General features: G+C 32.3%; 1 protein-coding gene across 2 annotated transcripts in view; it reads left to right on the top strand.

Annotated features, from left to right (window-relative positions):
• The first annotated feature begins 1,405 nt into the window (after window positions 1–1,405).
• Window positions 1,406–14,840, top strand: part of Oamb (Octopamine receptor in mushroom bodies) — a 530,847-nt gene continuing 517,412 nt past the window's right edge. For both annotated transcript variants that reach the window (XR_015039436.1, XM_085810703.1), the window contains exon 1: window positions 1,406–1,694. The gene's annotated coding sequence lies outside the window, so the exon portion shown is untranslated. The remainder of the gene's footprint in view (window positions 1,695–14,840) is intronic.

Here is a 14,840-nt window from a genome sequence, read left to right as displayed (position 1 = left end):
GGGTGTAGCTGTTTATAGCTGTTAGCCACTACAGTACTCTGTCCAGAAGCGGTGGTCTGTTTGTTCAGGAGGCACCTAATAGGCCGACCACAATTGAAGGGGGCCTATGAAGCCTCCTGTGAAGAGGGGCACAAATTACATTCATGCCTTCACCACGATATGAATATGGGCTCTTCCGTGCGGCGAGGGCCCACCAGCGGCCGAGCGGTAAAGTCGCTGAACACTGGTAGTTCGGTCCGAGGTTCGAATCCCGCGAACGGGCTGGCTGCATGGGCGTTTTCGTGGTTTTCCCCATGTGTAACGTGTATACGAGCCAATTTCCCTTAGAAAGTCCTCCACGAAGGCATCCCTCCCCTTAGGCAGATAGCCCTCGAGGCTTTGCTATAATCACACACACACACACACACACTTCCGTGCGGCGACGGTCACAGTCACTAACCACATTCAGGCTGGGCGTAATTGAAGATATAATGCTGAATATATTGCCGCGAAACTAAATGAATTCCATTTAAAGCAGATAAAAGAGCTGAAAATACCTAAAGCGCAGTTGGAAAGTTAATTTAATGATATCGAGAAGTTATAAAAATGAATGGCATTATTTTAATAATTACATTTAAGCCATGGTTTTCTGCTATTTGAAGTTATCTGTTTAAATTTTACGGTATTTCCTGCGGAGCATGATATATTTTTCTTCCTTTCATTAACCTGAAATTTATAAAATAAAATTATATAAAGAACGTTACATTATTTTACTCTAATGCAAAAATTAAAAAAAATAGTCAATTTTATAGTTGTCTCAATATTCTTTCTCATACATGGCTAAAAATAAAATCGTGGGTCTGCTAACATTGACGAATTTTAAATCGAAATGCCGTAAAAGAAAAACTAATGAGAATTTAATGTAATCATTCTTATATATGGCATTTACTGTCATTAATAGCGTTTCTTAAAATTCTTTTAATGTTCTAAAATAGTTCTTGCATGAATGGCCCAATAATATTAGTCTCATATGAACTAAAATAATATGATACCTATTACTCCCCCCATTTTAATACATTTAATAAGAAGTATAATTTCAAATTTTTTTTTATACATTTGCTTCTCTGTTTTTAATATTTTGTTTTTTTTTAGTTTTCCAAATTTTTAATGCGGGAATCTTTTTCGAAATTATGTAATGTAAGCAGATTTCTTTTTTTAAGAAAAATTTGATTCAATAGACTAATGAATTAATTTTTATAAATTGGAAACTCTTTCAGGTAAACTTTAATAGGCGCAGAACGAAAGTTAACCTAGAGACACTGATGTGAAGTTGAAGCACTTTCCCCTTTCCTCGTTTTGCGCAGGCGCCAGAAACCCTCTCACTGAAAAGGTAGTGTTCGATTGCTTGACAGTTTGAGGCCTGCTGTCACACTTGCCGCTGCGGACGGCGAAGTTACGGTACAGTTTTCAATTATAACCGAAAGGGGAAAAAGTTCTGTTAAAAAAAAGGGAGCGAAGTGTCGATAACTTCTTAAAAAATAAAATGAAATTAAAGAATTGTAAAACAATTCTTTTCGTCCGGAACCGGCAACTAACGATTTTAGAACTGTTGCTCTTTTCATCGATGGTGAAGTCAAACTTTTAACTTTTTCATGCAGAGTGCCCCTTACTTATTATTAGTAATAACTTGATCCAGATGTTTTATTAAGGAAGAGGTAAGTGAAACTATGAATTTAATATTACTTTTATGAGCATTTAAATGATGTTTTTGAGAGAAAAGTCACTTATCCATAGTTCCTAAAAACCATTCCATGAGAAGGCATCATCTCAAAAAATGACAGAGGCTCAGGTAAAAAAAAAGTAAAAAATTATAGCACCTAATTTTTTTTTTTTAATTTTAGAAAAATTAAACCATTTTGTTCTAAGCTTTTTCATTTAGGTAATAAAGCCCATTTTTTATTGTTGTACTTTATGGCTTTTGGATTGATAAATAAAATTTTTGCTGCTTTTTAAAATACCTAAATTTTTATATTGTCAGCAGAAAATATTTTTTCCCTGCCCTATTTAGCCTTTTCCTTAATTCTAATTAGTTCTCTGTTATTCAAATAAAATAATATGGGCCTAAGGCAGTAGAAATTTTTCAAATAATTTAATCGGTTTGTAACTGTGCTATCAGAAGAAAAGCAGACATCTTTTCATACATTTCTTTAGTTAGACACCAAGAAATATTAAAGAATTTTAGTTCATAAATCTAAAAAAAGTTTTCTTCTCGTTCATAATACTTTGATAAAACACTTTTATTTGTGTTTTTAAAAATGTTTTAAACATGGATTAATATTTCACGATATTTCAACTGTTTTAAAGATTTCAATAAAATATTTTTATCCTTGCTTTTTACAAAGAGTATATGCATACTATCAAAAACATATATTGTCACTTTAGAGTATTTCTGTTAATTTTCGTTGTAATTAAACACAAATTTTAATCTCAGCTATACTGATTTACGGTAAATAAACCATTATATTATTCATTTAAAATACTTCAGCTGATTTTAAATACGTTAATAAATTCTTTTATCCTTTGTTTAATTGTACTTATAAAAATGTTACCTTATCATTTTATGATACTTCAGATGATTTTAATTTATATATAAAATAATTTTGATTTTTAGTTTTTAGTTAAAAATTCTTAGATAGATTTACAGAACGTTTACACAGAAAAGTATAATTTTTAATAAAATTACAGTTACAAAAGAAAAGTATGTCCACTTGTAATACAACTGCTTTTAATAGAAAAATATTTTTGATTAATAATCTTTTAGCTTTAAAAAAGGTTTTCTTCTACTACTGATTACGCCCAGAATTACACAGTTTTTTAAGTTATGTGTGATTTTGAGTGTCATGTATATAAGCGGAAACTGGAGAATTTTATAACCAGGTTAAATTAGTTTCAGATACGTAAACGTTTGAGATTAAATGTAAATACAATGAAATGATATTTGTTACTATGTTATCCAGAATATCATTTTAATACGACATTATTTTTGATTGCTTTACACCTTTAGCGGGAAACATATATGTGCAGACAAACAAGAAGACATTGTTTAAGCAGCTGATGCCTATTTGTATGGGACAACTGGATTTGGAAAAAAGTTTTATTTTCGGAAGTTTGTACAACGAAGGAAATTCTGATGCAACTTTTTGGACGAAGCACGATTTAACTTATTTTTCGTTCGGTAAAAAAAAAAAAACAGCAGTATTTTTTAAAGTTCGTTGATATGAATAAAACAAAAGTATGGTAAACAATCTTACAATACACGCTAAAATGTACTACGAAAAATAAAATTTAGATAGAGATATAAATTTCGAGTTATCAACACCTGAGGGAAAAATTTACTTATATTTAAATTGTTTTGTATTTTGGAAGTTACATTTTAAAAATCTTTATCAATTTAACCTTAACAGGTTATGACGAGTTCCTCAGAGACACGATCCTCACGTTTTTCCCTTATGATATTTTTTATTTTTTAAATAATCATTATACATAACTCGATGTACTAATCATTTTCATAAGAGCGTATTTTATTTCGAAATAAACTTTTTTATCATTTCATAGACGAATTATAATATTTTTAGAAATTAATTACTATTTTTATTCATCGATTGGACTCAGTCTTCCTGATTTTCATATTGACAACAAAAGGTGAAACCTGTAATTTATACCTATGTAAACGTGTTCATTAAACGGTTAAAACGCATTTGTAATCATAGTGTAATTTTATCATTTATGTAATTTACGAAGATTTTTTTCTTGAAATGTCGTTTATATAAAACGCAGAAGAGTAGAAATTTAGCAATCGTTCACTTTCACCTGTGAAAATGAAATGTTTCACAGTGAAAGTTATTAAATACTGTTATGTGATTTATGCAAGATTACGTTTGGGTCACTAACATTTATTTCATTTAAGAATTATTTAAATGTTTCAGTATATTTTTATTTAATTATTAACACCCAACAAATGTCCATCTATCGTAAATGTTTAATAGCAAAGACCAGATGTTCAAAATATGCAATACACGAATTCCGAAAGGCACTTTAAATACGGAAATATTTAGTTACCAAATAATGTTTTATAAAATATTTCAGCCTTAAGAAGGTACTTAAGTGAAAACTGTCATTTGAATTTCTATCTGTTATATGAGAAAACGTGATATTTTGTCTTCAAAGCGCGTAGATCATTGTTAACCGTCGGCCTTTTTTGAATAAGCTATTTTCGTTTACATAATGTTACATGAATTTGAATTGCAAAACAGTGAACATTTTGTATTTATTATCATATCGTTTTGAAAACTAAAAAGATAATTGCCCGTTTTTGAATAATGGATTTTATTTTTGGTCGTTGGGGAAGCGCGTGGGTGTTACTGTCCGGGAGTTCGCGCTAGTGCCCGGGAGAGAGGAGCTTCCAACATAACCGGGCGAATTGCTACCTGTGCGAAATTTTATGAAATACATTTAACGTAATATACCTAATGAATGACTATTTTTTTAGATTAGCATAAAAAAGGTGACAGTTAGGTCGCTTATTTCTTTAATTTATACTAAAACTAAACATTACATGCAAGATTTTAGATAGAGCAACCAATGGATATTTTTCTTGAGTTAAAACGATGAGTAAGAAATGATGAGTGATAGCGTTTTACCTTCTTCAATGTATATACGTAACATTTCATTTTTACGCAACTGCGTAAAATTGTCATTAACATGCCATTTTTACGCAGTTGATATATCATGAAATGTTTTATACTCAGTTCCTTTGGTTTCTGAAAACAAATTATAGTTAACTAATATTTTATAATTTACAAATATTCCAAGCAACCTTTTAGGTCGATGATTTAAAAAAAAGAAATTTTGCAGTCAGTGGAATATTTCTTTTGGATTAAAAATAAAAGAACAGTGATAGTTAATTGCGTTTATTTCTCTAGCGTATGCCAAATATTTCACAAAACATCACGCTATGAAAAGTATAATGAAATGTTTTGCAGTCTATATACTTTCCTTAATTAATATTATAAAATAAGTATAAATAATGTCGAATTTTTGCACCAAATATTTCGTACATGTAATTGGAGATATACCATAATTTTTGTCAAACAGAATATTCTCCTGAATTAAAGCAAATCATAAATCATTACTACGATTTTTCCTTTTATCGTCAGCAAAATATTTCGTTCGTTCTTTTATGCATTTGATTTGGTATAGAACGATTAGTAGCCAGCTTTTTCTTTGGATTAATAACATGAAATACTTTAATTATACCTTTACATCATATAGGATTTTTCTCTAAAGGTTTTAAGCAAATAATATGCTATAGAATAATTTGCAAGCAAAACATTTAACCTGTCTTTATGTAAAAATTAATATTTCTCCAGCGCGTACCCAATATTCATTATAATGTTTTATGGGGAAGCTACGCCATAGAATATATTGTGATCAGTGGATATTGTGGCTGAGATAACTTTATTAAAATGCGATCTTTAATATAGGTTTTCCCTTGAAGCATATAAAATTATTTTATACGAGGATTTACATGCACTATATACAAGAATCAGAATAAGAATCAGAATTAAGTATATTCAAAAATTGGAATCTGCTTTATATAGAGTAGGAGAAGGCCAGGATTGTGAAATACATGAAAACATATTATTTTCTCTTTGGAGATGAAAACAAAGTTTTCGAAGTGCAGAATGGTAAGTTAACCGTTATACAAGAAAAACACATAGATTAAATTGTTTAGATCGTAAGCTAATTGGAAGAATTCACAAAATTATGATTTAAAAGTTTTTAGATTTTAGTATTGATGTTTTTCAGCGTTCAGCATATACGAACGTGTGCAGCTATAGTTATGTTTTCTGTAACTGTAGTAAGGTTTCGAAAGAGGAAAAGAAAGTATTTGCTGCTTCGAGGGTGATGGTACCTTTTGGCATATAGTACATTGGAACAGCGGTATCTTCTTATGAAGCAGCACATAAACAATTATTCTGCGCAGATATAAATGATGAATATAGTATGAGAGGTGTTTATGATTAATTGCAACAATGCTGTAGACTGGGGAAAATTATTTTTCAAGTAAAACTGACTACATATAAATAATATTATTAATTCTTTTGTTTTATAAGCGCTTCTAAAATAAAAAATAATGATGCATAACTTTATTTATTAATGTTACAAATATTTATATAATTTTTAGTTTCTTAATAGCAAGATTAAGTACTGGCTAAGGAAGTTCAAGCTGTAGGGTTGCAGTACTGAAGTGTCATCAAATCAGTATCCCTTGACTATTAAACTTCTTAAAAGAATAGAAATATTTTATCTGAAATGCAGTTCAGAATGTTTCTGTATTGTTTTCGCTTTTAGGGAAATATATAAGAAGGATAAAAATTTTAATTTATATAATTTAATAATGAATGCAAATTATACTTGAAAATCGTGAAATAGACATACATTTTGCAGTTCTTCATATACTAGGGTTCATGTTTCCTTTCAAAATAAGAGTTTTCTTGTAAACATCAGGCAGTGACTAAAGAAATTAAACGAGAAATTTTTCAGGCTTATTAATTCAACACAATTTTGCATCTATCTCTTCATTTAGACTGACTTCCGCCTAATCGAGGCATGGTTAAACGAGCTGTTACTGTAAGGACAAACACAGGAATAAGCCGTTTTCTAATGAATAAAAAGATACTATTAACCATTTACTTGCATTTACGAGTAGCACAATTTGGACAATAGTTACGCTTAGTTATATCAAGTAATTCAGATTCAGAACCAAAACAAAACACGCTATAAAGGAAAGGACAAACATCATTATGCATGAAAAGATTAAGTTTAAACAGCATTGAAGAATAATATTTGCGGAAGAACTTGGAATCGATATTAAATAATTGTGAATCGTGTTCGAAATATAGGTTAAAATGTTAAGTTCGATCTATAGATAAAAATATATATTAGAACATTTTACTCTTTATTGTACAATACATTTTGCTGAGTGTATATACAATTAATTTATTAGCATTTACATTCACACTAAGAAAGCCTTCTAACTTGGCGCGCAATGACTAATTATTTCTGAATTAAAGTAACTTTTGTGTTGGAGTTATAAATTCCTTAGAAAGGAGAACACAATATTTTTCTTCAAGCACCCTCAACTACTGATTGAAGACAATTTTTCGGCATCACTTCATTTAAACGGAATTTCAATTAAATGATGTTTGCTTAAATAACTCTTTATTTTCCATTGTTAAGCATATATAAATGGCATTCGTTTTAGAAGATAGAGGAAACAGAAAGGATTTTAATATCACGTTATATTTATCATTGAGAACAGATTTCTTTCAATGCAGATTCAGTTTAAACGATTAACATTTTCTCGGCGTTTAAATTTCTAAAATATTCCAAAATCATCCTCAAAGAAATTATGTATTATCGGAAATAACTGTAGATAAGGACCTGAAATATGAAGGATAAAGAGGATAAAGACCTGAAAATCAGCATTAAATATACGTGATTTATGATTATGAGTCACGTAATAAATTCGTTGAATAATATAGACCTTGAAAACGGGCATTAAGAGTAAAATTGGTGGTAATCTGTTAAATGCATAGGACGATAGTAAAGTATGTAATGTAACAGCGCCTTTTATTAACATACTGCGGTCTTTAATGTCCTTGTAATTGGTGGCATTGTGTGATATTCCCGTATCACTGCAATCTGAAATGAAGGAATTTAGTTCTTTATACTTTAATTTTTTTGGTGCCCTCACATGCGTGTATATCTGAGTGAAATTGGAGAAACTGGATTACAGCCTTAGGTAACAAAAAACATGTAACGTATCTTATGGTTACAAACTAGTTTACGATTTTTTGTCTGTACTCTTCCTCCTGTACTCTTTACAAGAAAGAAAATAAACGTTGACTATATTTAAGTTGACCCATGACAAACGGGAGACCTTCTTATACTCGCCTCTGCTGTTAGGTTTTAGCCAGCTTAAACAGAGTGATTCTTCGGCTTTGGCATCTTGCTAAACGATGCTTTAAACCTACTGGCCGGTACAATAGCTCAGCCAACTTATCTCTAAGTCTACTGAATTTGTAATCTTATACTACGTTACCCGCGTTTGTACTTAATTCTCTGTAATTGCTTAATTTTAGTAGAACAAGTTGTGCCTTTAATGTTCTATTTTCGACTAAAATCTAAAAGCTGTTTCAAATTTCTTTAGCGCTTTGTGCGTCTTCAAGACGTAACGGTAACGATAATTCTCTATCTTGTCTTGTACGGTCTCTACGACTCAACTGTAGTTTCCAGGTACTTTTTTTATATGTATTTCATATGCTGCATAATATATATATCTATATAACATATATTATGCAAGATATGAAATTAATTAATAATTACATTATATTATTATTATATATGATCATTTTTATTTACCTAATGCAAAATAATAGTTTTATTGTTTACTAAATTCATATGTATTTTAGTTTATTTCATTCATATTTAATTATATATTTATTATTTTATAAAAGGAAATTAATGCATTATTTATATTACTTTGCATTACTTGCACAAGCAAGTGATGACTCCGTTGATAAAATGCATAATAGATTGCATTAAAATGATCTCAAAATTCATTCATTAATTAAAGATTGAAAATTTACCCACAGTTTTAAAAGCCAATTTATTAACAGCACTTTTAAACATTTTTATAAATTATATTCATATAAATTATTAAGAAGCCTATTGTTCTACAATATTTCAGTTTATTCACGAATGCGTAATATACTGCTTCATTAGGTAAGAAAAGAACAACGCAAAATAAAATAGAAATTAATTATAAAAAATCTAAAACCGTTTAAATTTAGGCAAAAGTACAAACTTATATTAGCCTATAATTTGAATAAAACTCTGTGTGTTTGAGTATGGTCAGAAATAAGTCCCTCCTCTTTGAATCATGAAAAAGAATGACATACTTCTGATTGCAGTTCAAATTTTCAGTTTAATGCAAAATCTTCGCCACTCAAAGGCTGTTTTTTTGCCTAACTGAAAACTTTGTATTGGCGTGTTTCTCTTTCCAATTAGACGAAACGTTTTTAATATATAGTGTACTTTCCGTATCAAAATTATTGTCCTATTTGCATAAATTATTTGTATCGAAATGATGTGTTTCATTTTAAAAAACAAAGTTTTTTTCCTGTGCGTCATTTATTTCGAGGCGAAAGTGTAATTTATTAAGTAGCGTACAACTATTTGAATACAATAAATAATGTATAATTTTTATTTTATTACGTGTTTTTAATTTTTTAACTTATTTATTCTTTCATGGGTCGCATTAATGGATTCTCTGGAACAAGTAATGATTCAACGAGCGTGTTTTGGAATCCAAGACATGTCGTTCTCAGGTGTGGCAGCTTGTTGTTATTGTGTGGCAGCTTGTTGTCCATCAACCTACATAGGGCATTCCAAGACCTGCTATAACCCCAAACGCTTCGCTTAATATTTCAATATTCAACACATTGTGTAGTATAAATAGCTTGAATAAGTTGTTCTAAGTAGTGAAACTCAGTGTTTTAATGCTTATGGTTTTAAAGAATCCTGAATATAAGGTATTAAAATCAAGTCTATTGAGAGATTGACAATAAAACTAGATGTCCCATCCATCTTTATCTCTTTCTCAGTAAGGTGTGACTCGTTGCCATATCCTAGAAACTGTTTTGTCCGACACATCATGGTTTTCACCAATAATCGCTATAAATAATAATACCTCCTGGAAAATCATATTTCCCTCTTCAGCATTTCTTTCCCACAGTTACAAAAAAAATGAAAATAAAACAACATACAGTATCAAAATTCTACTTGTAAAAGTAGAAAGTAACTTTTTGAAAACCATTTTCCCGCTTCTCTCTCATTATCCGGTACAAATATATAATCGGTCAATCATTTCGATACAGAGAGAATTTTACTGAAAACTTTTCATGATTCCTCACCAGTTAAGAACACCTGATTTAGAACCACGTTTCTCTGCAAAACAAAAGTAAGGATTATGCGTAAAGTATAAAATACGAAAGCTAGTTACTCTGCACATCGTTATGTAGTATACATTAGGCGAGTCTAAGGAATTTTCCATGCCGCAAACCAGACACGTCTAATGCATTCTCTATTTTATATTTCTTTATTCATGCTTTCAGAATGTCTAGAACTTGTTGGCAGACTCACTGTTAAGAGTTTTAGTATTGTTTTTAAACATTTCTCTGCTTCTTTCGCATATATTACTGATACTATATTACAGGATTTAAATTAGCATGCTATGGCTTCTGTTTGCATTAATTTTTTTATTCTTCATCTGGCCAATAAAACAGGGAGAAAAGAGTACGCTTTAGATTAAAAGTTTAGAAATATCAAATTAAATTGTATCAAGGTGTTTTAAATATCTTAATAAGTAAGTGAGAGTGAAATAAATGAGAATAATTCAGGAGCCGTGTTTTAGATAATCCTTCTTGAGACATGAGTGTTTAAATGCAATCATTATGTTAGACAGCCACTGGTCAGAATTGAAATTGAAAAGAGTTTTTGCAAAGCCTGTAGGGTTTATGTTTATTTTAACTAACATTTATTTTTAGTTTAAACTATCTTTCCTGTCAAGCCTTACTTTTCCCTGGAATTGCCAATGCCAGAGTATGTAAATTTTAGTAGAATGCGCTAGGATTCAAATTATCAGCGGAAGTATTCTGAGTTAAATAGAAAGGAAACGAGTTCGAAAGTGTGCTTTCTTGCTTCACGAGTGTGGAGGTGGCTAGTTAGAAATTGAAGAACCACGCGTTTCGGCTTGTGTGCTTGCCTCGGCAAATTGTTATTCTTTCAACGTAATATTCAGAGTTTGCTGAATTATCAGCGGTATTTTAGAACGCGGTGAAGTTAGTTTAGAGAGCCTCGTAGTTAGTCACTTGTTATTATCTCTTTTTAGTTTCTTATTTTTATTTTACCGCCGGGTCGGCGTAGTTTGTGAGCGTCAAGAGCACGCATTTGTAATTTCTAAAGATGAATAAAAAGGGATTTAAACCCTTCTCAAGACTTTGGTCTATTTACAGCTCACAGCAGTCACCATTTTATTGCGTGCAGGTTGGAAGCGCGCAACTTAACATTGGCGCCCGAACACTTGTCGAACTGAAATGGCCGAAAATTGGATGGAAGCTGCGGGACAACAACAAGAAATGGCAAGCCAATTGGAAGGATTTGGATACCTGGTCCAGACGTTGAGAGCGTCAATCAAGCCAAACGTCAATTTCGACGGAAAAAATTCGTTGGCGATATTTCTAGAAAGCCTCGACAATCACTTTCAGCTCTACCCTGTGCCTGAAAGACAAAAAGTTGCCATCGCCACATCTGCACTAAGAGGACAGGCCGCGCTATGGTGGAAGAATATAGGCAAATTTTTATTAGGGGAATTCGGAGGCCAGACATACACATTTGAAAATTTCAAAAAATCTTTATTAAAGGCCTTCCCCATAGTGAAAGATCGAGCAAGGCTAGAAGCCGAACTATATAGTTTCTATCAACGGAATATAGAAGAGTTGATGGATTTTATTCTGCGAAAAATTAAGCTGACGGATATGCTGTATGGGAAGAAAGCCGACGCGGAGATTATTGAAATAATCTTACCAAGATTACTACCTGCTGTTCAAGATTACTTTGAAATTAGAAACCCAAGCACATTGTAGGAGCTCTTCGAATTGGCGGTCAAGTTTCAAAATCGCAGAATAGCGTAAAAAGCTAGAGGGGCATCGTATTCTCAAAGTATCCGAAGGCAATCTTCAAATGAGCAGACCAGAAATGCAAACCACTCTTATGGGGGAAAGAGCTATCAAGCTAACTCATCGAACCTCGAAGGTCAAGGCCCAAAAAGGAAATTTGAAAACAAACGTCCGCGTACCCAGAAGTCAGAAGTTGAAAGGAAAGCTTTAAACGAGTAGAGGGGCCTGTGAAAGCGAGGGTCCAGACCCCGGAAGATTTTAAAAAAAACCCTCAAAAAGACACTTAAATACGGTCATCGTAAAGAACTTACATCTACCAATTATGCAAGTCCTGGTTGGCGATGTACCAGTAGAAGCCCTCATACAGGAGCAGAAGGTAATTTTATGAGTGATACATTTTTCAAGAAGAATTTTTATAGGTTATTAAAACCTGTCAATGCATCGGGAAATTATCATTAAACATACAGGTAAAAGATGAAAGCTTCAAAGTATTAATTTTTGTAGTAAAAAATCTGCAAAATCCACTTATTTTAGGTATGGAGTTTTTAAGGGCCGCGAGGGCCAAACTGAATTTTGAAGACAGTTCATTTGTGCTGGAGATGGACCGCAGGGTGGTGGAACCAGTGGAACAACCGCAAGTTGACCTTAGCCATTTGAATGACCATGAAAGTCAAGCCATCCAGCAAGTGGTGAGTACTTTTTCAAACCTGTTTTCAGAAAGGCCTGGTAGCTGTCAAATAGTTAGGCATGAGATACAGTTAACTGCCGATAAATCCTGTAGGACTAAACCTTATCGCTATGATAAACAGAAAGACCTAATTATAGAAGCACATATTCAGGAAATGTTAAAGAACAAAATAATAACGCCCATAAATAGTGAGTACGCGAGTCCAGTCGTACTATGTAGGAAAAAGAACGAGTTTCCTCCTTCGGATAAAAGGGCTTGGAGGTTTGCTATCGATTACAGAAAACTGAATAGTATTACTAAATTCCCAGTTTACCCTTTGCCGGTTATAGAGGAAATTATTAGAAAGATTAAATGTACTAGATACATGACTACTTTGGACTTAACATCTGGTTACTATCAAATAACTATGAGACCCGAAGACATACATAAAACCGCGTTTATAACAAAATCGGGCACTTATGCATCTTTACGCATGCCCTTTGGGTTGTGTGGGGCCCCATCAACATTCCAGAGAGCTATGGACATTGTTCTAAAGCCTGTCCTAGGAAAATCGACTTTAATCTATCTAGATGATATAATTATAACGAGTAGTACGTTGGAACAACATATTAAAGATCTAGAAGAAGTTTTAAATTATTAAAAGAGGTCGGTCTTACAGTTAACGCCTCAAAATACAAGTTCGCAACTAAAGAACTTAAATATCTGGGTTATAAAATTTCGCAAAAGAGTATAGAAACTCAAGATTCAAAAATGAAAGCAATCAAGAATTTTCCACCTCCCAACACCGCCAAGAAACTTTCTTATTTCTTTGGGTTATGTTCTTATTATCGGTCATTCATAAAAGATTTTGCTAATATTGTTGAACCCTTGTTAGTAATTAAGAAAGAAAAGTAAATTCACGTGAACAGCGGAAGCAAATACCGCTTTCGAAAGGTTAAAAGAAGCGCTTATCAATGCCCCTGTTCTGAAATTCCCGGAGAGGGTTCGAAAACCTGGAAATTGCAGCAGATGCGTCGGACTATGCTGTGGGTGCGGTTCTTATGCAAAATAGCCATCCTTTGGCATTTTTTAGTAAAACGTTGAATCATACACAAAGGAATTATACAGCTACAGAGAGGGAAACATTAGCCGTATTAATGGCTGTACACAAATTTCGAGTTTATTTCGGCAAAGCGCCAGTAACAGTCTTTCCGGATCATGCGGCTGTTGGTGGACTTTACTCGGGGAAAAAACCTAACGCCCAGGTTAATAAGAGGGGCTTTAAAACTCCAAGAATATAATCTAATAATAAAATATAAACCGGGTAAAGAAAACAAAGTAGCTGACGCACTTTCTCGTATAAAACTGGACAATGAAGGTAATGAACTTAAATGCGCTGTGTTGACTTCAAAAATTTTAGATTCTAGAGATACAATTATTGCTGAACAGAAAGCTGATCCTGAATTTGGAAGTATCTATGCATATTTGAAAGACCCCGAAAGCTTTGAGCACACAGATATCGATGCGATAAGAAATAGAGCAGAAAACTATGAAATAATAGATAATTTATTATTTTATACGAAAACAACAAACGAAAATCTCGAGTACAAACCAGTCATCACAGCCTCGCTTCGATTAAGCATTTTGAAGGAATTACACGACACGAAAACAGCGGGTAATTTAGTGGTCAGAAAGACTTTAAAAAGGGTACGCGAGGCGGTATATTTCTCGCAATTATACAAAATAGTAACTGCGTATGTCAGGTCCTGCAATCAATGTCAGTTAATAAATGATATTAATTACAGCCCTGCCGGGTACTTAAATAGAATTCGCGCTACATTTCCGAATGAAATTTTAGGCATAGATCTTCTTGGTCCTTTCTCCGAGAGTGAGTTAAATAAAAATCGTTTTCTTTTAGTAATTGTAGATCATTTTTCAAAATGGACAGAAATTGTTCCACTTAAACGCGCGTCAGCCAAAACTGTCGCAGATGCATTCTTACACAGATACATTTTAAAATACTGTGCACCGATAAAAGTCATTAGCGATAACGGTAAACAATTCATTAGTCAAATATTTGAAAACATATGCACTGGACTTGGCGTACGCCATATCAAAATGGTTCTGTATACACCACAGGCAAACATAGCAGAAAGAGTTAATAAAAACATTGTAAAAATAATTCGAAGCTACGTTAGCACACATCACAAGCGCTGGGATGGCTACATAAATGAGTTAGCTTATGCTTTAAGAACGGCAGATCACGATACTACGGGAAAAAACCCAGCAGAATTATTTTTAGGCCGAAAGTTAATTACGCCTTTAGATAAATTATTTTTTGTGCAACAAAGAGAGCAAGAATTTAAACAGAAAGACGTGCAAACGCTTAT

Source organism: Stegodyphus dumicola, chromosome 2 (genome assembly GCF_044657685.1).
Source record: "Stegodyphus dumicola isolate Sdum_Otavi_A_Nest chromosome 2, ASM4465768v1".
Classification (NCBI taxonomy): Eukaryota; Metazoa; Arthropoda; class Arachnida; order Araneae; family Eresidae; genus Stegodyphus; species Stegodyphus dumicola.
The sequence above is the reverse complement of the archived record's forward strand: the minus strand, read 5'-3'. Positions and strand labels throughout refer to the sequence as shown.